This window comes from Oncorhynchus masou, chromosome 30 (assembly GCF_036934945.1).
Source record: "Oncorhynchus masou masou isolate Uvic2021 chromosome 30, UVic_Omas_1.1, whole genome shotgun sequence".
Lineage (NCBI taxonomy): Eukaryota > Metazoa > Chordata > Actinopteri > Salmoniformes > Salmonidae > Oncorhynchus > Oncorhynchus masou.
In genome coordinates, this window is record NC_088241.1 from 32942367 (window position 1) to 32966398 (window position 24032).

The window sequence follows — 24032 nt, forward strand, 5'->3', positions numbered from 1 at the left end:
TGGGAAAACATTCCACAGGCCACAATCCACAGCCTGACACATCCACACCATAGGGGCAAATGGTGGTCACGCCCCTACTTCTGACCCATGCCCCTACTTTTTTTAAAGGTATCTGTGACCAACAAATGCATATCTGTATTCCGAGTCATGTGAAATCCATAGAGGGATAGGTTGATATTCTGGCACCACCCGGCCAGGTCTCTGACCTCCTCCCTATACGACGAGACAGCCTACAGGCAGGAGGTCAGAGACCTGGCCGGGTGGTGCCAAAATAACAACCTATCCCTCAATGTAACCAAGACTAAGGAGATGATTGTGGACTACAGGAAAAGGAGCACCGAGCACGCCCCCATTCTCATCGACGGGGCTGTAGTGGAGCAGGTTGAGAGCTTCAAGTTCCTTGGTGTCCACATCAACAACAAACTAGAATGGTCCAGACACACCAAGACAGTTGTGAAAAGGGCACGACAAAGCCTATTCCCCCTTAGGAAACTAAAATGATTTGGCATGGGGTCCTGAGATCCTCAAAAGATTCTACAGCTGCAACATCGAGAGCATCCTGTCGGTTGCATCGCTGGCTGGAACGGCAATTGCCCGGCCTCCGACCGCAAGGCACTTTAGAGGGTAAAGCTGCCTGCCATCCAGGACCTCTACACCAGGCAGTGCCAGAAGGCCCTAAAAATTGTCAAAGACCCCAGCCAGACTGTTCTCTCTACTACCGCATGGCAAGTGGTACAGGAGTTCCAAGTCTTGAACAAAAAGGCTTCTCAACAGTTTTTACCCCCAAGCCATAAGACTCCTGAACAGGTAACCAAATGGTTACCCGGACTATCCCCCCCTCCCTCTTTGAAGCTGCTGCTACTCTGTTTATCTTATATGCATAGTCACTTTAACTATACATTCATGTACATACTACCTCAATTGTATATAGCCTTACTACTCTTATTTTCAAATGTCTTATTGCTGTCGTTTTATTTATTTTTTTACTTACCTACACACACCTTTTTTTCACACTATTGGTTAGAGCCTGTAAGTAAGCATTTCACTGTAAGGTCTACTACACCTGTTGTATTCGGCGCACGTGACAAATAAACTTTGATTTGATTTAATGCATTTCAATTGACTGCTATGAACTTTAACTCAGTAAATCCTTGAAATTGCTGCATGTTGCATTTATATTTTTGTTCAGTACAGTTAAGTGTTTGTTAATTGTTTCAACTGATATGATTTAATGTTCTACTGTAATGTCAAATATGGAATATTAGTATTTGAAAGGAAACCCATAAGAAATTCACAACAGACATTTGCATAGTTGAAGAATTTATTTGTGTGAGGAAACTGGAACCAATGGCTCTAAAAACAATGTTTAAAGAGTCCTGACAATGTTAGAAGAGCAAACATTGGCAAACTTAAGAGGGTAAAACCTAATCATAACTTCTCACTTTGATTACAAAAAAGCTGCAAATAATACAAAAAGAAATCAAGTCTTCACAGTAGGTGAAAAGACTAAATCCAAGAGGTGCAAACATTCCTTTCTTAACCAATCCCTCAAAAGAGACCATTAATAATATTAACATCAATAAAAAAAATACAAGTTAAAAAGAGTCTCAAATCTCTAGCAGCAGTGAGAGCGGCTGAAGTGAATTTGAGCAACGGGTATGGGAAGGGTGTTGGGCGACCATTTCAGACAGTTTATGCGGAGAGGTCGCTGCTGTTGAAGCGCTCTTGGTCGTAGACCTCTGCGATGACCTTGCGACCCCCGAACCAGCGGTCGTTGAGTGCCTGGATGGCCTTGTTCATCTCCGAGGCCATGGAGAACTCCACAAAGATCTTGACGATGATCTCGGCATCTTCCTCCTCGCCCTGCTTCTCCTGGTAGATTATGACTCGGTTGACGGCACCAAACTTGCCACACTCCTCAGTTACCTCACCCTCCAGGTCGTCATCGATGTCCTCTGGCCCCACCATGTTCCGTAACACCATCACCGTAGACTGGGGACGAGTACGACAACATGTCAATATGTATTCCAATCCAAATCACATTACAGCAAAAAAATATAAACTTTTCAGTGAAAGTACTGCACCTTTTGTGAAATTTATGCCATGAAACAAGGCAAATATCACAGAAGCATACTGGTAAGGGCCCAAAAAGGTGACCTTTTTTAGCACAGAAACACATTTAAAATCGGTGAGAAGTACAAGAAAACATTTATTTGCGTCCTGTTTCCCTTTTCTATACGTTCTGCACATGTGCTACACAAAAACCTGTTTCTGATATTTACACCTCTACTCAATACAACAGATTGAATTTACCTTCAGTGTTCACTGTATAATTAAATAGGCTACTGCAGAAAATGGCTGATTTGCTCATATCCAAAAGCCTACATGTGATTGGGCAGGCGGAATGTAGTAAGAAATATAAATGCATACTGTCATTGTGGCAGTAAGTGGGAAAAAAACTATATGAAACCATATTTCGCCTACATTACTCCTTAGACCAGGGGTGCAACTTTGGTTTTAGAAGTCGGGGGGACATAACACTCCAAACAGCCTACCAGATCGCTCGGAGGTGTCCGCATGGTCCTAAAGCACGCCGTTGCCTCGTTTAGTATCACATTCCAATGATAAAACTTAGGGGGGCTAATATGCAATTTCAGAATGTGGGGAACACATGAACCCCCCCGTCCCCAGTGAAAGTTGCGCCCCTGCCTTAGACCGTATATTACGCTCTCCCTCCCACACACACTGCTCCAAAATTTGAAAAGTAAGGAACAAAACTTAGGAACAAAAAATATTTCTGATTAAGCTTAAAATTACATTGAGGTGGCCTCCCGGGTGGCGCAGTGGTCTAGGGCACTGCATCGCAGTGCTAGCTGTGCCACCAGAGACTCTGGGTTAGAGCCCAGGCTCTGTCGCAGCCAGCCGCGACCGGGAGGTCCATGGGGCGGCTCACAATTGGCCTAGCTCCGTCCGGGTTAGGGAGGGTTTGGCCGGTAGGGATATCCTTGTCTTATCGCGCACTAGTGACTCCTGTGGCGGGCCGGGCGCAGTGCACGCTAACCAGGTCGCCAGGTGCTCGGTGTTTCCTCCGACACATTGGTGCAGCTGGCTTCCGGGTTGGCTGCGCGCTGTGTTAAGAAGCAGTGCGGCTTGGTTGGGTTGTGTTTCAGAGGAAGCATGGCTTTCGACCTTCGTCTCTCCCGAGCCCGTACAGGAGTTGTAGCGATGAGACAAGATAGTAACTACTAACAATTGGATACCAAGAAATTGGGCAGAAAAGCGAGTCAAGTAAAAAATTAAAAAAGAAAAATACATTGAAGCACATCTTTGAGTAGGCTCTCTCTATCCCTTTTCCATTCTTCCTGTGCCATCCAAATTTGTGCATAGCATATTGGTCAAGTTACCAGGTTGTTGCTAGCTAACATGACAACAAGGTTGTTTGTTATCAAATCAACAATAAGCGACCTGCAATTAACATAAAAATGGCCCGCGAGCAGGTTTATGAAATTCTATCAAATGCATGCAAATTCACAGTAGAAAGGGGAAAGGTAGCCCCGATAATAACTTTTGAATGGTTTGGGCTAGAGACATGGTTTTCAAAGATATAAAGGTGCAAGCATGGCTTTCACTGTGCACCGTTTTTCCTTTATGGCATTTCTCTATGACTACATGACAGCAAAGTCTAGCCAGGATGGTCTGTGCTGTTGGTTGTAACAGGCGAAATGAACAGACACAATTTGTCTACTTCACTTGCACTGCGACCCACTCCAATAATTAAACAAACAGAAAACCTCAGTCTGCACACCCCAGCTTGTTATCCCGGCTAAATTACATTTTAAAACGGATGGAGATGCGCAGAAAGAGCGGACGGAGACAGATGGATTTTGGATGAAGCACTCATTCTGATGACTCTGATATTCACTTTGTAGAACCGGTAGGGATGCGTTCTGTCCTCAGTCAATTATTTCGATATGAGAAGCATATTCCTCAGATCTACACAATTCACGTGGATGGCCTATAAGCCAGGTAGGTCGTCACTGTAAATAAGAATTTGTTCTTAACTGACTTGCCTAGTTAATTAAATGTAAAATTAAAATAAATAAAAAGCAACAAGTTTGCATCCCTGAAATATCTTTATCTTCATGTCTGGTCTTACTTCTGATTTCCTCAGCAGTTTCTGCATGACCATGTGTCTGGCGCTGCTGCCTGAGATACTCATGTGTTCTTGGTCGCTCAACATCTCCTGGCCTGTCCCGTCCTGCAGCATCTCCTTCTCCTCCTGCTTCTTCTTCTGCAGTTCTTGCAGAGAGGGGTTGGGCTGGGCTGGGTTGGTGATCACAGGCGGCGAGGCCAGCACAGGGTTGACCAGGCCCACCTGGGGCAGCACTGGCAGGTTTGGACGCACTGGTGTCACACCTTTAGGGACATGAGAGGGACAATTACATGCATCAGCCATACAAATATGCACAAGAGTACACCAAATATTAGGAACACATTCCTAATATTGGAGTTGCACCCCACTCCCCCCATTTACCCTCAGAACAGCCTCAATTCGTTGGGGCATGGACTTTACAATGGTTCGAAAGCATTCGACAGGGATGCTGGCCCATGGTGACTCCAATGCTTCCCACAGTTGTGTCAAGTTGGCTGGATGTCCTTTGGGTGGTGGACCATTCTTGATACACACAAGAAACTGTTAAGCGTGAAAAGCCCAGCAGAATTGCAGTTCTTGACACAAACTGGTGTGCCTGGCACCTACTACCAAAGCCATACATACACAATCGATGGCTCAATTGTCTAAAGGCATAAAAATCCTTATTTAACCTGTCTCCTCCCCTTCAGCTACACTGATTTGAAGTGGATTTAACAAGTGACATCAATAAGGGATCATAGCTTTCACCTGGATTGACCTTTGTCAGTCTATGTCATGGAAACAGCAGGTGTTCTTAATAGTTTGTATACTCAGTGTTAGGGCTGACACCTTTTAGTTGACTGGTCAATTGTTTTGTCGATAAGCTGTTGGTCAGCCAATAATTGTTTGTCCAGTTAAAATTAAAAATGTAATAATTATGGCACATCTTGATTGACGCCTGTCTCTGTGGACTAATACATTACGGAGGCCGTTGGGACGGCACACCAGTATCACCAGTAGTATATTTACTGTTAATTCCCATAATTTGTCATCTACAATGTTTGTTTGGTTACCGTAATTTCTGTTAATGCATTCAATATATTAATATCTTTTACAGTTCTCATTGTCAGAGTGGACACATTTGCAGAGCGCACAACCTATGCTACACTTGTGAGAAACAAGTTTTGGTGTATTTCATTCCATCTACGAGTTGTCAATTGATTCATTGTGTTTTGAGCACTACTGTCAATGTTGATTAAGGACGCGCACCTGATTATAGAATAGAAGTTGGCCTAGGCTACCTGGCCTGCGCGCAAATGTAGGCTTATAAATGGGCCCATTTGGAGATCTGATAGTTTTTCTGATTGTCTTAATTCAACACCACTACTGAGCTGTGGAGCTTCTCAGTGATATTTTCATCACCTAAAACAAAAAGTAAACTAAGTACAAAAAGTAAACTAAGTGTTTTTACATCCATTGAGAATGACAATAGTTCCTCAATGTAGCCCATTTGAAAAATCTTTCCAGCTCTTCCCCTTTTGATAACCACTGTTTGAAAGGGGGGAAAAAACGTAATTCTCTGATCCGGTGGAAACATCATAAAATAGGTCTACCTGATTACTTCTTATCCCTTGCACAAATATCCTACAGCTGTGTCTGTCTGGAGCTCACTGGAAAATGAAGGTCCAAAATATTTTATATAATGTTGCAAGTTTGTTAGTGCAAGCTTCAGGCTGGACCAAGTCGATAATTAACACAATGTTTCAAGTTCATTGCAGACAGGCCATGGGTAGCCAATGTGATCTATTTTTATCATATTTTCTACCTGCAGGCTGCAATGTTTTATTTGTTGGCTTTATGTAGACTGGCAACTATGTAAAAACAATGGCAATAAAAGTTTATTTTTTTATAGATTTTAATAGTTTTCATTTAGATATAATCTTTATTAATCACACAAGTGAATCTGAGATCTGACTTTATTATAAAATTTATGAAACTTTTGCATGAAAATCAGAACTGGCACGCAGATCGGTAGAAATGGTAAGATAAATTGGCACTCCAAATGGAAAAGCTTACCAACCCCCTGGTTACTGGCAACTTCGGGATCGTAATAGCAGAATCTGCGAAGATCAGCAGCAACAGGTGATGGTTTGGGAACAGGTTTATTCCTTCTGGTTAGGCTTGATATCTGGCTCCCTCGAGTCATTTGTGTGTGTTAATTATTTAATCAACGTGTGTTTAAAACATCCGACAAGCTCAGTAGCCTACATATAGTTCATTTTATTAAAACGCATAGGGTGTGTCTATATATGGGAAAATACATGTTTGAACATTTTGTTGAGTTGATTGGTCGAAACAAAACGACTCATGATCGACCAATATTTTTTGGGGTCAGGGACAGCCTTACTCAGTGTACATCTCCATTGATATAGTTTCTATGAGACATGGTATGCACGAATTTCCCTTCATAAGAGTCAAATCCTCTGTTGCAATTCCCTTGTTTCTCTTATCGGTCTCATGTCAACCTATTTGTAGTCAAGATTTTATAACACAATTTAATGACCAGGTTCAGATGGAAAAAAACGGCAACCTAATTAACCAGATAATTCCCTCAACATTGTTACACTGAGTAGATAAAGGACACACTTTACATCACTCAAACGATCCTCTTATTCTCTAAAACAGGTATTCCCAAACTGGGATACTCCTGCCATCGGGGGAACTCCAAATAAAACTGTGATTCACTTTTTTTCCCTTCACATTTTCAAACAGTCCATTTATATTTTCCAACAGGGGCTATACATTTGGGTGAGGTTTTTTTCTTGCCCAGGTAGCCTCATTTCACTGCCAAAAATAAATTGAAACCATCTAGTGTTCAGCGAAATAACAACACAATGTCAAATACAGGTAGCCTAGTCAAATAATTAACATCCAATCACATTAACTGTTACTCACTCGTGGGAATTCCACTAACGGTCCGTATGTTGCTAAACGTAGCTGCTGCTCATTCTGTTTGCTCAAAAATGTATAAATAGTTTAAAAAGTAAGGCCTGCATCCATAGAGACACATACCAGCTCTACTGGTAGTACTGCTACTACCAGCAGTACTACACCTGCACCTGTCGACAACAGAAGTTGTTCTTCTTCCACGAGCACATCCAATGCTAGCATCAGTAATTCTACATTTGTTGTTAGCCCAGCTAGCATGGACACTGACAGTTGTGAATCTGATGCAGTCAAAGAGCTACTGCCTCTTTACTCAGGAAAGCACTGAACAGACAGGGACTTTGGACCATTGAAGAGGCGCAAATATGATGAGCACTACATTGATTTGGGGTTCACTTATATTGGGAGTAGTGCCATTCCTCAGCCACAGTGTGTTATATGCGCAAAAGTACTAATCTAAACTCCATGAAACCTTCACTCTTGCGCAGACATTCAGAAACGAAACATGCCAATTTGAAAAATATGCCACAGGAGTTTGAGCAAGACGACTTTTGAGTAGTAAGACATACCATTAATAAGAAGGGGCTAGATGCGTGGTGGTGCTACCGTGTGGCTAGGACAGGCAAGCCCCATACTATCGTGGAGGACTTAATTCTACCTGCTGCTGCGGATATGGCTGGGACAATGCTGGGGGAAAAGGCCCCAAAAAACTATACAGACAATGCCTTCATCAAACAACACTGTTTCACAACACACCAGTGACATGGCAGGAGATGTTTTGAAGCAATTACTGCTTCGCATACAAGCCAGTGAATTCTATGAGTTACAGCTGGATGTGTCAAAAGACGTCGCGGGCCTGGCACAGCTCCTGGTACATGTCCGTTACGTTTATGGGGGTCAATTAAGGAAGACATCCTCTTCTGCAAACCACTGGAAACCAGGACAACAGGAGAGGATATTTTTAAAGTACGGGACAGCTTTGTGACATCAAATGGACTGGTGGTCAAGATGTGTTGGTATCTGTACTGATGGCGCAAAAGCCATGACAGGGAGACATAGTGGAGAAATAACACACGTGCAAGCAGTTGCTCCTGACGCCACTTGGGTACCATATCCGTGGCAGCAGGAATATCCGTGGCAGCAGGAATAATTAAGTCCTCCACGATAGTATGGGGCTTGAAGGTCCAAGCCACACGGTAGCTCACCATATAAAATGCAAACCCTTCTCACCGAGAGGCTCTTGCTGCCAAGGGAATGCCTTACAGCTTGAAAGACGTTTTGGACACAATGTCCCTGAACTCTCGTGTATTTTCTGCACTATGCAATGATATGTGCAGCGACCATGAAACGCTTTAACAACATACCGAAGTGTACTGGTTATCAAGGGGCAAAGTATTGACAAGTTTTCTTCAATTGAGTTCCGAGCTTAAAGTTTTCTTACTGACCATCATTTTCACTTGTCTGACCGCTTGTACGATGACGAGTTTCTCACACAATTGGCCTATCTGGTTGATGTTTTTTCTTACCTGAATGATCTGAATCTAGGATTACAGGGACTCTCCTCAACTATATTCAATGTGCGGGACAAAATTGAGGCTATGATTAAGAAGTTAGCGCTCTTTTCTGTCTGCATTAACAAGGACAACACACAGGTCTTTCCATCATTGTATGATTTTTTTGTGTGCAAATGCAATCAAGCTTACGGACAAAGTCAAATGTGATATAACGAAGTACCTGAGTGAATTGGGTGAGTAATTACACTGGTACTTTCCCGAAACAGACGACACAAACAACTGGATTCGTTATCCCTTTCATGCCCTGCCTCCAGTCCACTTACCGATATCTGAACAAGAGAGCCACATCGAAATTGCAATAAGCGGTTCTGTGAAAATTGAATTTAATCAGAAGCCTCGGACAGATTTCTGGATTGGACTGAGCTCAAGAGTATCCTGCCTTGGCAAATCGCGCTGTTAAGACACTGATGCCCTTTGCAACCAAGTACCTATGTGAGAGTGGATTCTCTGCCCTCACTAGCATAAAAACGAAATACAGGCACAGACTGTGTGTGGAAAATGATTTAAGATTGAAACTCTCTCTAATACAACCCAACATTGCAGAGTTATCTGCATCCTTTCAAGCACACCCTTCTCATTAACCTGTGGTGAGTTATTCACAATTTTTGATTAAGAAATCAAGTTTTATATCTAAGATGGCGAAATAAAAGAGCAAAATTATTGATTATTATAATATTATTATTTGTGCTCTGGTCCTATAAGAGCTCTTTGTTTACTTTGCACGAGCCGGGTTGTGACAAAAACTCACACTCATTCCTATGTTTAATAAATGTATTGCATAGTGTGTGTGTGTGGCAGGCTTACAATGATGGGGGGGGAAAAACATTTAAGAGTGCGCCGACCCTGGTGCTAGAGGGGATACGCAGCTGGAGGTTGAATGTTTGAAGGGGCACGGGACTATAAAAGGTTTGGGAACCACTGCTCTAAAACATTCAAACAGACCTAAGTGAGTGTGTAAGTCAGTGGACAACACCCTTTGTACTGACACATCTCAATACACACCTGTGATCATTCCGGGGGCCTGGGCAGCCATGACTGCCTGAGGGATGCCCATTTGTCCCATCGAACCCATTTGTCCCATCGAACCCATTTGGCCCATCGAACCCATTTGGCCCATCTGGTTTGCCCCAGCCATCGCCCCCAAGATGGACGCCCCGGTCACAGCCTCCTTGAGAGAGGGGCGGGACGCATTAGCAGGAAAACACAGTGAGGTGGCACAGTCAGACTTCATACAGCATGTATAGTGTTCTACTTTGCATCTCACCGGTCCTCAAAGCTCAGTACCGATTTTTTTTTTTTTTTTTAAGTGTCAGGTCAATATACAATATTCTATCAGTAAAGTTGTTAATATGGTATAAAATAATCATCCACTAAACTCCCAAGACTACTATTTATTACTAAACAAAACTATGACTAATGTCAGTGCCACTGCCAGATATAGCAGTGGGACTGCATGCTTGAGCAGTAAGACACCAGGGTGTAATTAGCTTACACACCCAATTAGTTTACAGGAGGAGCTTTAGCATCTCAGTATTATCCTAGCACATTAAATGACAAAAGCAAGGGCCAGTCACAGGATATACTTTTTAAGAGATATTTACCTTTCAATACAATTTGAATCTAGATACAAGGGCTCCGATAGGATATGTTTTAGTTTGAAATGATTCAGTACAATTCGGTTTGTTTAGAGAACGAATTGGTTCACTAACATTTGTTGCATAAACACTAGGGCCGGGACAATACCAGTATCGCTATACTCGTTAGTATCCGGGCAAGGAAACAAAACAAAGTGGATTTAACTTCTTGAGGAAAATCCTAGTGTTAGAAACAAAGATCATTATGTTGTTGAGCAAAAGCACACAATATTTTACATACAGCAGGTTTTTAAAGGACCAAAGAATTTGGTCTGTTTCGTGTTTACATTTTTGCCATGGGAAAAAAATACTGCGATACTGGTATCGCCCAGCCGTAATAAACATATTCATTTTCAATTCTAAATTAAAATCTGCTCCTGATGGAACTCATGAGGGCTCCCAAGTGGCGCAGCGGTCTAAGGAACTGCATCTCAGTGCTAGAGGCGTCGATTCCACGTTGTATCACAACCAGCCGTGTTTGGGAGTCCCATAGGGCAGCGCACAATTGGCCCAGCATCGTCTGGGTTAGGGCTGGCCGGGTTAGGCTGTCATTGGAAATAAGAATTTGTTCTCAACTGACTTGCCTAGTTAAATAAAGGTTAAATAACAATAAATTTAAAAATCGCTGACTTCTGTGTGTGTGTGTGTTTGTCAGCGTTTCCGTTAGCCGGTAATAGCCAGCTTTTGGCCGATAATAAAAAGTAAAAACATTTCATTGGCACTGGGAGAAGAAAAAAATCTAATTGCGAAATAATGCTTTTTAGCCTATTAATTGATGGAAATACATTTGACTGGTCATGCTTATTCAGTGTATAGGTTAGTTTGCATTATTGAGTGGAATTGAATTAGCGCGTGTGTGCAGTATATTCATTATGCATCTTATTTATCTAGTGTACAGCATACAGAGCCTTTGAGCAGGAAATCTGTCAGACAGTGTGAGAGTGCCTGCTACAGCATCTCAAACAGCAAATTCATAGTTGACGGAACGCAGGCTTCATCAGCTCGTCACACCACTTTGTAATGAGCTGGATGCATTATGCATTTTGAAAATATATAGTTAATTGTTTGAAACCTGGGCGTTTTACTACATATTATGAGGCATGTCTTACCTTGCTTCAAAGTAGCCTAGCCAAATTCAGACCATTTATTTTATATCAACTTACTTTAATTGTCCAGTAGCCAAAGGCACAACTTTAGGTCATTTAAGAAACCAAAATGAGTTGTTGCATATTAGATCTCCTCTCTTTCTAAATTTCAAGAAATAAATGTGGACAGTTATTCTAACATATTCAAAGTGGACACCAGAAATCAGTAAGAATCACCGCATATCGTTGCATCCTGGAATTGCACGTTCTGTTAATATGAATTACCTTAATCTAAATGTGATTTATGTTATTCTGAGCACCGTGTGGACGCCCTAATCAGGTTACGCAATCAACGCATATGGGTCTTGTAAATTCCTCAAGTGTCCGGTAAATTAAAATGCTTTCGGTCAAATGTACAGCGCAACATTTTCCTAACAGAAACCCTGGTGTGTGTGTGTGTGTGTAAATGATGTCTATAGTCCTCAAACTCAACTCTGGACCACGAAGCCAGTTCAACTGCTTTCTTTTCATTGTTCCCCTCTAAATCAGTGACCGATTTAGGCCTGGAACCAGGGCATAAAATAAACACCCGCCACCTGCGGGTAGCTTTAGGTATTGGCAGGTAACGGGTAGCTTTAGGTATTGCTCAATTTGCAGGGCTGTAGAGTGCAAGCATTACGTTCGCAAATAAAAACAGTCAAAAGTCTGTATGAGCACATGTGCGAGTTGCGATTTATAGCGGAAAATTCTGCAGTAGTTGTTTTCAAAGTTTTTCTGTTGTTTTGTTTCATAGCCGCTAAATCCTCTGCCTGGCAGGGGAGCTGTGCGCACTGAGTGAGGTGCTGATAGAATTGTTTTTGGAGGTGTTGCGCACAGGCATAAAAGTTGGTCTAATTTTCTCAAAAGTCTACAAAGTGAGACTTTGTCCACTTCTTTCTTGGCTATTTACATTTTGTTCACAAGCTCAGTTGTTTTCAACATTAGTTTGAGTCTGTTGCTTCACCTAATAGCAAAGATACCACCAAGTCAGATCCCAAATCTCAGACACATCTGACAAAACTCGAGTGGCCGGTTACCATGGTACCCTCCTGCCCTTAAAAGAGGCAGCTGATTTGGATTTTGGTTCGGAAAAAAATGTCACCGCAAACTGGCGATTCGTAATGTTTGAATAGATTTGACAGATGCATGCTATGTTTGGATCGTTTGGGGTCTGCGGACCGATGCACTTGTATCTTAATTAAATATCAGAATCAGGGACCAATGCAAATTAGTGAATCGTTACATCCCTAATACTTTTGCAACTAGGTTGAGCTCACATCACAACACAAGCAGATATGGCACAGCACATTTTGTTAGCAAACACACAGCAGTAGAATACTTTAGATTGCCCTGCAAGGGTTATGCATTATCAATTCATCAAATATTATATCAAATTCTAGAACTGCAGGGTACATCAAAATAAACACTGTGTACAAAACATTAAGAGCACCTTCCTACATTGAGTTGGACCACCCCATTTTGCCCTCAGAAAATCCTAAATTCTTCAGGGCATGGACTCTACAAGGTGTCGAAAGCGTTCCACATGGACGCTGGCCCATGTTGACTACAATGTTTCCCACAGTTGTGTCAAGTTAGCTGGACCATTCTTGATTCCCGTAGGAAACTGTTGTGCAAGAAAAACCCAGCAGCGTTGCAGCTCTTGACACAAACCGGTGTGCTTGGCACCTACTATATTTTGATGAAATACATTTTTTTTTTTAAATATATAACTATCATGCCCCGTTCAAAGGCACTTAACTATTTTGTCCATTCACCCACTGAATGGCACATACACAATCCATGTCTCAATTGTCTCAAGGCTTAAAAAGCCTTCTTTAACCTGTCTCGCCAGCAATAAGAGATCAGAGCTTTCACCTGGATTCACCTGGTCAGTCCATGTCATGGAAAGAGCATTCTTAATATTTTGTACACTGAGTATGTTACTTAAAGCACACAGAAAATCAGAAAAGTAAGCTTTATATACAAATTACATTTATCTTTACTAAATTAAAACTTTACTGAGTACATTATTAATTATGGTTACACCTAGCTACCTACAGTACCAGTCAAACATTTAAACACACCTACTCATTCAAGGGCTTTTCTTTATTTAAAAAAAATGTTTTTTTTTTCTATATTGTAGAATACTAGTGAAGACATCAAATCAATGCAATAACACACATGGAATCATGTAGAAACCAAAGAAAGTCTTAAACAAATCTAAATATATTTCATATTTGAGATTCTTCAAAGTTGCCACCCTTTGCCCTGACATCTTTGCACACACTTGGCATTCTCTCAATATGCTTCTTGAGGTAGTCACCTGGAATGCATTTCAATTAACAGGTGCGCCGTGTTAAAAGTTAATTGGTGGAATTTCTTTCCATATTAATGCGTTTGAGCCAATCAGTTGTGTTGTGACAAGGTTGGGGTGGAAAACAGAATATATCCCTATTTGGTAAAAAAACAAGTCCATATTATGGCAAGAACAGCTCAAATAAGAAAAGAGAAATGACAGACCATCATTACTTTAGGACATGAAGGTCAGTCAATCCGGGAAAACTTCAAAAACTCAAAAAGTGCAGTCGCAAAACCATCAAGCGCTATGATGAAATTGGCCAAGAAACACGAAAAATGACATTAGACTGGTGGAAATCTGTGAATCGAGATTTGAGACCTCCATGTCTGTGAGACACAGAGTAGGTGAACGGATGATCTCCACGTGTGGTTTTCATTGTGAAGCATGGAGGAGGTGGTGAGATGGTGTGGTGGTGCTTTGCTGGTGACAGTGTAGATTATTTATTTAGAATTCAAGGCACACTTAACCAGCATGGCTAACACAGCATTCTGCAGCGATGCGCCATCCCATCTGGTTTGCACTTAGTGGGACTGTCATTTGTTTTTCAACAGGACAATGACCAAACACACCAACAAGTGTTCAGAATATGTGAACTCCTTCAAGACTGTTGGAAAAGCATTTCAAGTGAAGCTGGTTGAGAGAATGCCAAGAGTGTGCAAAGCGTGTTATGTCATAGTTTTGATGTCTTCACTATTATTCTACAATGTAGAAAATAGTAAAAATAAAGAAAAACCCTTGAATGAGTAGGTTTGTCCAAACTTTTGACTGGTACTGTGCATCAGAAGTATATTTACCTGGAAGGCCAATAGATCCCTTTGGAAGGGAATCATACTTGCCTGGGCCGTTATCTTAGCGGTGGCTGCTGCAGCAGCCACGGCTGCAGCGGGGGGCAGGCCACCAGGCTGGGTGGGGGTTAACATGGGCATGGGAGGGGTCACAGCCTTGCCCACCCGCAGGTACTGGCCCCCAGGTCAAACAGGTTCATGGAGGACACTGCGTCCAGGGACGACTGGGGCTTGTCATACTCTGCAAGGGAGAGAGGGGAGAGGAGTTAGGAGGAGGACAAACAAACAGCAACAGCACATCCCGAGGGCCGCCACCCGCCAGGGGCCTCTCTGCTCACCGACGAAGCCAAAGCTCTTGTGTCTTCCTGTGGTGGGGTCCCTGGCTAACGTGCAGGACTTGATCCTCCCGAAGGCCTCAAAGACGCTCTTGATGTCCTCGTCTGAGAGGTCGGGGTGGACGGAGGCAACGTAGATCCGGTTGTAGGCGCGTGCCTCCTCTGCCAGCTGGTCGATGATGGGTTGCGCCTGACCAATGTTACCTGGCCGCCCCACCTACAGCACAGATACCAGCACAGGGCCAATGAGTGGGGTGTCACAGCCACTGACCAAGCAACGCAACACCCCGAGCTCCAAAACCACTGAACACCTTCAACTCAGGACAACGCAATTACTCTGCTTTTCAAACTGTAACACCAGTGTTACACGAGTGTATACTCACTTATGTTATACTAGGGAATCTGGGCTGACAATGAAGCATGTGAAGAGCAGAATTAACAACCTCTGCATAATCAAAACGGTTGCTTTGTGAGAAGTTGCTAAAGTGGCCTGGATTTGGCCTCAAGTGAGAGCAGGCCCGCCGGAGCCAATGGCCCGGTAAGACATGGGTGCCAGCCCACATAGACGTAAACAGAAAATTCTGAGCCTTTGGGGTCAATGGAAATGCTCTATTAGAGATCTAAAGGAGCCGCTTTCTCTTTGTAATTGCCGCCTAATGTATTCTTAGCCAAGTTCACACTAGCCGTGCTAACCTGCATCTGTCCACCAGGGCTAAGGTAATAAGAGTGACATGAAATGTGACAACCTGCACTAGTCTAGAGACAATGTCTTCTATTGACACACTATTTTCTTTAACTCTCACTCTTTCTAGACCATAACATATCAACAACTTAATCACTTCAAAATCATCAACTGAAACGTACAATAGAAATCATGAAACTAAAAGAAAAGTATAGCCTATCTGAAATTCATGAAGATAATCATACTGTAAAAGCTGCTACTATGACTGTTTCACTCACTCAGGCATATTTGACCAACACTAAAAGAAAGGCCTGTTCAGATTGCCTTAAGCTGGAGCTGCAGCTGAGGATCAACTAGTGGAAATAGACAAGACCCGTGGCTGGCACTACACTGTCAGGGACCGACATGTCTCAGAGGTATCTCCTCTAACAACTGTCATCTATAGGTTAGTGTCTGAAGCGTCTCTTTGAGCGGCTATGTAGTATATGATCTGTGCTCCAGGTGGGGCGGCCAAGCAACACCAACCAGGCGCAGCCCATCATCAGCACATCTCGGACACAGAGCAACGCATCATCACACGCTGCCCGGGTATCCTAGAGGAACTGGTCACTAAAACAATGTGGTGATGACATGGAAGCAGACGACAGAGCATACGTTCACAAAAACACACCCGCGCACACACAAACATGTGCGCACACACATGCAACCACACACACACACCTTTAAATGAATGGACACACATACAAGTAAAGAAAGAAAATGAAATGAGTGGCTTTAAATATACAGAATTAGAGATACTACCAATTAGTGATTCACCCAGAAATAGTTCAGTTACACACAAGGAGAGAAATGAGAAAAGGGGATGTCCGAACTGTCTCCATGCATCTTCGATAGAAAAGATAAAAAAGATAATAGCAGGAGCACCGCTCGTTCCAGGGGTATAGAGGGGGGGGGGGGTTCTGAGAGGTCCACTTCCACTGCGCAGGACAGGCTGCCTCTCCAGGCCACTCACCTTGATGTTCCTGCCCCCGAGCATGACCGAGTTCATCTGCTCCAGAGCCAGCTGTGCAGCCTCCGGGATCTCATACTCCACAAAGGCAAAGCCCTGCACGCACAGACAATAGACCCATGAGACAGTTACAAACACGAGCATGCCAAATTCTCCAGTTGTGAATCAAAAGTTTTCATATGATTAATGCAGTTCTAATTCTAATCCTATTGCAATTCTGTGTGGCGATGTAGTTTGAGCATGCTCTATAAACTGACCTTGTGCTTCATTGTAACTGAGTCCCATGACATGTCAATGCTCTTGATGGGGCCGAAGGGGGCAAAGGCCTGTCTGATGGTGTCCTCCCCGAGCTCATAGTATATGGAGCCCACATACACCCGGCACATGATGGCTAGAGCACGCTGCCGCTGAGCCGCCACCTGGTAACCATGGAGAAAAACACACCATGATGCTTAAGGGGCCAAAGAAAGAAAGAACACACAAAATCAAATCTAGATGTGTTTGGATAAACTGTATTTTATTTTTTACATTGAAATCTCATTATGTAAATCACTGGGAATATTTTAAATTCTCTATTGGGTTTGCTTTTCCCAACAATAGACATACAGGCCAATGTCAGGGATGGATGCAATCTGGGCATATGCAAAATAAAGAGTCCTGAAAAATGGATTTGTGACCATTGCTATCTCTACTGAACAAAAATATAAAACGCAACATGCAACCATTTTACCGAGTTACAGTTCATATAAGAATATCAGTCAATTTGAATGAATTCATTAGGCCCTAATCTAGGGATTTCACATGACTGGGCAGGGGCACAGCCTTGGGTGGGCATGGAATGGCATCGGCCCACCCACTTGGAAGCCAGGCCCAACCACCAGGGAGCCAGGCCAAACCAATCAGTGAGTTTTTCCAGAAATACTCCTGTTTTATCAGCTGGCCAGGTGGCTGGTCTCAGACAATCCAATCCCACAGGTGAAGAAGCCGGATGTGGGGGTCCTGGGCTGGCGTGGTTACACGTGGTCTGCGGTTTTGAGGCAGGTTGGACGTACTGCCAAATTCTCTAAAATGACATTGGAGGCAGCTTCTGGTAGAGAAATTATCATTCAATTGTCTGGCAACAGCTCTGGTGGACATTCCTGCAGCATGCCAATTGCAAGCTCCCTCAAAACTTGAGACATCTGTGGCATGGTGTTGTGTGACAAAACTGCACATTTTAGAGTGACCTTTTATTGTGTCCAACACAAGGTGCACCTGTGTAATGATCATGCTTTTTAAATAAGCTTCTTGATATGCCACACCTGTCAGGTGGATCGATTATTTTAGCAAAGAAGAAATGCTCACTAACATGGAAATAAACAACATTTGAAAGAAATAAGCTTTTAGTGCATTTCTAGGATATTTTATTTTAGCTCAAGAAACATGGGACCAACACTTTACATGTTGCGTTTATATTTTTGTTCAGTATATAACAAGATAAACAATTTTGTAAATGCAGATAACTTTAAAAAATATGTATCATTACTGTATTTATATGCGTGAAAGCAAAAGTGGTGATGGACATGCATGCCCCTCACTAACATTTAGCCCTTGAAACTGACCTGTAGTCCAGGGGTGTATATGAGATGACATTTCAACATGGACAACAAACTAAATCAAAACCTACAGTGCCATGAAAAAGTATTTGCCCCCTTTCTGACTTTTTCTTTTTGCATATTTTTGATACTGAACTGTTATCAGATGTTCAACCAAAACCTAATATTAGATAAAGTGAACCTGAGTCTACAAATACTTAACTTTGTTTATGAAATTGTTGTGTTATTTGTTCACTCAGGAACCCTTTATCTAATATTAGGTTTTGGTTGAAGATTTGATAACATTCAGTATCAAAAATATGCAAAAGTAGAGAAAATTAGAAAGGGGGCAAATACTTTTTCACAACACTGTATATCAGTTGAAAAGCATCCATACAAAGATAAAAAGCCTGAGGAAAGCATTTCACACTTACGTCTCTAAGGGGAGGGAGGGATGGGTAACCACTGAAAGCAGTTTACTGGTTCCTTTTACTCAAGCATAGCTGCGTTATCACCCACAGTCGAACTAGGCGAACTAGTAACAGCCTAATCTATTGCATAAGAGAAAAGTGATTTCCTATTTTACAACATAAAATTTGAGATTACCAAAAAGGGATTCCGGTTTGAGAAGGTCTCTCATTTAAGTTATTGAAAGAGACTGCTAACACTCTTTAGCCCCACACCAAAGCTGGCTTTCTCAGTGTCAATCAATGCAAAGTAACATCATATTTATAAAGAAGACATGAACTTCCCTGCATTGATATTCAAAACCACATTTGCATAGAGATTTCAGGCTATAGAGCAAAAAGCCATAATAAATGTTCTGCTAAAAATCCCCTAATAAAAGGTTTGTATTGTGCTCAAATACACTACATTGCCAAAAGTATGTGGACACCTGCTTGTCAAACATCTCATTCCAAAATCATGGGCATTAATATGGAGTTGGTCCCCCCTTTGTTGCTATAACAGCCTCCACTCTTCTGGGAAGACTTTCCACTCGACGTTAGAACATTGCTGCAGGGACTTGCTTCATTTAACCACAGGAACATTGGTGAGGCCAGGCTCGCGTTCCAATTCGTCCCAAAGGTGTTTGATGCGGTTGAGGTCAGGGCTCTGTGCAGGCCAGTCAAGTTCTTCCACACCGATCTCGACAAACCATTTCTGTATGGACCTCGAACTCGAAAGGGCCTTCCCCAAAATGTTGCCACAAAGTTGGAAGCACAGAATCATGTAGAATGTCAATGTACACTGTAGCGTTAATATTTCCATTCACTGGATTTAAAGGGACTAGCCCGAACCATGACAAACAGCCCCAGAACATTATTCCTCCACCAAACTTTACAGTTGGCACTATGCAGATAATGTTCCCCTGGCATCCGCCAAACCCAAATTTGTTCATAGGACTGCCAGATGGTGAAACACGAACGGCTCCAGAGTCCAATGACGGCGAGCTTTACACCACTCCAACCGACGCTTGGAATTGCGCATGGTGATCTTAGGCTTGTGTGCGGCTGCTTGACCATGGAAACCCATTTCAATGTCACTCCCGACAAACAGTTCTTGTGCGGACACTCGGTAGTGAGTGTTGCAACTGAGGACAGACATTTTTACTCGCTTCAGCACTCAGCGGTCCCGTTTTCTGAGCTTGTGTGGACTACCACTTCGCAGCTGAGCTGTTGTTGCTCCTAGACGTTTCCACTTCACAATAACAGCACTTACAGTTGACCGGGGAAACTCTAGCAGGGCAGAAATTTGTCAAATTGACTTGTTGTAAAGGTGGCATCCTATGACGGTGCCACATTGAAAGTCACTGAGCTCTTCAGTATTGGCCATTCTACTGCCAATGTTTGTATATGGAGATTGCATGGCTGTGAGCTCGGTAGTATACACCTGTCAGCAACGGGTGTGGCTGAAATAGCCAAACCAACTAATTTGAAGGGGTCCCCTCATACTTTTCACCATGCAGTGTGTATGAATTCAAAACAAATCCCAAATTTCCATTATGAATCTCTTTCAGTTTAAAAAACATTGACTAACAGCTGTTGCCACTAGTGGAAGTACTTCAGGGCATTTCTTCTGAAATGGTGCAGTGGGCAGGGCATTAAAGGTGTAGCATGCAGAACTCTATCTGCCATTTCCTGGTTGCAAAAATTCAAAAAGTTTGCCTAAATTTCAGTTTGTGAGACAAAACAAGCAATGTAAAGAGTAGAGAATCGTTGTACCATTAAACCGCTGTGAAATATACACTGCTCAAAAAAATAAAGTGAACACTTAAACAACACAATGTAACTCCAAGTCAATCACACTTCTGTGAAATCAAACTGTCCACTTAGGAAGCAACACCGATTGACAATAAATTTCACATGCTCTTGTGCAAATGGAATAGACAACCGGTGGAAATTATAGGCAATTAGCAAGACACCCCCAATAAAGGAGTGGTTCTGCAGGTGGTGACCACAGACCACTTCTCAGTTCCTAATGTTTCCTGGCTGATGTTTTGGTCACTTTTGAATGCTGGCGGTGCTTTCACTCTAGTGGTAGCATGAGACGGAGTCGACAACCCACACAAGTGGCTCAGGTAGTGCAGCTCATCCAGGATGGCACATCAATGCGAGCTGTGGCAAGAAGGTTTGCTGTGTCTGTCAGCGTAGTGTCCAGAGCATGGAGGCGCTACCAGGAGACAGGCCAGGACATCAGGAGTCGTGGAGGAGGCCGTAGTAAGGCAACAACCCAGCAGCAGGCCGCTACCTCCGCCTTTGTGCAAGGAGCAGGAGGAGCACTGCCAGAGCCCTGCAAAATGACCTCCAGCAGGCCACAAATGTGCATGTGTCTGCTCAAACGGTCAGAAACAGACCAACGCCCAACGTCCACAGGTGGGGGTTGTGCTTACAGCCCAACACCGTGCAGGACGTTTGGCATTTGCCAGAAAACACCAAGATTGGCAAATTCGCCACTGGCGCCCTGTGCTCTTCACAGATGAAAGCAGGTTCACACTGAGCACGTGACAGACGTGACAGTCTGGAGACGCCGTGGAGAACGTTCTGCTGCCTGCAACATCCTCCAGCATGACCGGTTTGGCGGTGGGTCAGTCATGGTGTGGGGTGGCATTTCTTTGGGGGGCCGCACAGCCCTCCATGTGCTCGCCAGAGGTAGCCTGACTGCCATTAGGTACCGAGATGAGATCCTCAGACCCCTTGTGAGACCATATGCTGGTGCGGTTGGCCCTGGGTTCCTCCTAATGCAAGACAATGCTAGACCTCATGTGGCTGGAGTTTGTCAGCAATTCCTGCAAGAGGAAGGCATTGATGCTATGGACTGGCCCACCTGTTCCACAGACCTGAATCCAATTGAGCACATCTGGGACATCATGTCTCGCTCCATCCACCAACGCCACGTTGCACCAGACTGTCCAGGAGTTGGCGGATGCTTTAGTCCAGGTCTGGGAGGAGATCCCTCAGGAGACCATCCGCCACCTCATCAGGAGCATGCCCAGGTGTTGTAGGGAGGTCATACAGGCACGTGGAGGCCACACACACTACTGAGCCTCATTTTGACTTGTTTTAAGGACATTACATCAAAGTTGGATCAGCCTGTAGTGTGGTTTTCCACTTTCATTTTGAGTGTGACTCCAAATCCAGACCTCCATGGGCTGATACATTTGGTTTCCATTGATCATTTTGTGTGATTTTGTTGTCAGCACATTCAACTATGTAAAGAAAAAAGTATTTAATAAGAATATGTCATTCATTCAGATCTTGGATGTGTTATTTTAGTGTCCCCTTTATTTTTTTGAGCAGTGTATTTTCAATAACCAAAAATATTATATTTTCAGTTGTTTGAAGCTGGTGTACAAAACCGAAAGTAAAAGATGCTAAAACTAAACTTAAGAATGGGAAGCATAGAAATAGTGCACATAGAACAGATCTACCGCTTCTTAGACTTGCTTTCAATGAGAATGACAGATTTATAACTCACACACACATATATATATATATATATGTGAATGTTTCGCCCAAAAAGTTACATTTTGCATCTTTAACCAGACTGAATTAAGCAGACTCAGCACATCGTATAAGAACTTGTCCCTCATAATTATAATATTTATAAACATGTCTTCTTTTGAAATATTAGTTATTTGGTCAGCTGCAATGGCTAGGATGGAGCCCAGAGTGGCCGATCAAAAAAGGGTAACAGTCCTTTGTATCATGAAAGCGCACAGAGAAAAAAGTGTAATAATCTATTGACCGATTGTAAAGGTGAGAGAGGATCTCCAAAGCCCATTGTCACTGCTGCCATCTGAAAGACAGTAAAGATGAAAAGGGTACTGAAAAGTAGGTTAGATATATATTTAAGCTTTGCTTTTTCAAATGTTGTTCCTTTGCTATACATCAGCTTTTAGTGACATTACACACTCCCCATAAAAATCTTTCAGGACTGATTTGACTTTCCCTCTGCCACCCACTTCAAATCTTCTCCAAAACCATTTCACAACATCACCCCACAATCAAAACCACTATGTGAAAACAAGTGCAAAGCATTCAACATGTTTAACAAAGTCTTCATGCTGATCTTCTCTAGCTGAAAAAAAAGAGGCAGAAACAAGAGGACAAATATACCCACCCTATCATCGTAAGCAGACAAACATACTTTATAAGCTGTGCTGCTATGTTTTGTGCTACTAAACAATAAAGTAATGTTTCATACCTACAAAGCTCCCAGGGCAGATTGTTACATAGTAATTCGATATGACTATCTTGCTAATGGTCCAAGTTACTCTTAGATATGAGCATTTAATTGAGTGGTTGGCGTTAAGAGATAAGAACATATGGTCAACGACACGTAGAGTTAAGTTGCAGAGTTCTGCACATCTCACCTGTAAGTTGGTGAGCTGTTGTTGCTGATGAGCAATGGTCTGCTTCACTAAGGCACTCTTAATGCTCTGCTCCATCGCATACTTCTTTGCCTGAAGAAAAGTAATTCAGCATGAAAGAAAAGGAAACGCGAGAGAATAATGCAAGCGCAGGCAAACTGACTAATGGAAAGACATTACGTATACACCTGTATTTAGTCATGTACATGTAATAAGTTGGCTCACCCTTTGTAGTGCCTCCTGCTGCTCTGGGGTGAGAGGCGGCAGGCCAAGCTTCGCGCCTGTGCCCTGTCCATTCTCCATCATCAGAGCTGTCCCTCCCTGAAGAACCACAGCAGTGAAAAACATTAATATGCATATGAGCATCCTCAGGAGACATGAACACTAATTAAGAGAAATGAATGACACTTGCTGAGCACTGCAAATTTGGTAGGCTACATCTCTCTCTTCTACTATGATCATAATAAGGATAATTTATGTACAGTTTGGGAATCATCACAGTGCATATTTCGTACTGGGGGGGGGGTCAGATAATCTCAATATCAAAGACCAGTCATCAGTGATTGGGACGCTCAAGACAAGCGTGCATAGAGAAGAGCTCCTTACCTACAACCTGCTAAACGCTGGGACCTCAGAGCCCGGATAACCCAGGGGGAAGAGTGAATGGGAAGCCTTAACAATTCAAAAAAGTCTGAGAGAGAGAAAATGCCTTCAGACTAACATGATAGCAGCTGCAAGGCGGTAAGCTTAGAATCCTTTATTTGCACCAAGTATGAACGAAGCTAGCTAATTTTATACAAACTTAGCTAACTTGCAAACTAGATCGCTATGTAGCTACAGTGCCTTGCGAAAGTATTCGGCCCCCTTGAACTTTGCGACCTTTTGCCACATTTCAGGCTTCAAACAAAGATATAAAACTGTATTTTTTTGTGAAGAATCAACAACAGGTGGGACACAATCATAAAGTGGAACAACATTTATTGGATATTTCAAACTTTTTTAACAAAT

At 42.8% G+C, this 24032-nt stretch overlaps 1 pseudogene; it reads right to left on the bottom strand.

Annotated features, from left to right (window-relative positions):
• Nucleotides 1–1303: 1303 nt before the first annotated feature.
• LOC135522544 (poly(U)-binding-splicing factor PUF60-like) overlaps nt 1304–24032 on the bottom strand; it is a 29558-nt pseudogene continuing 6829 nt past the window's right edge.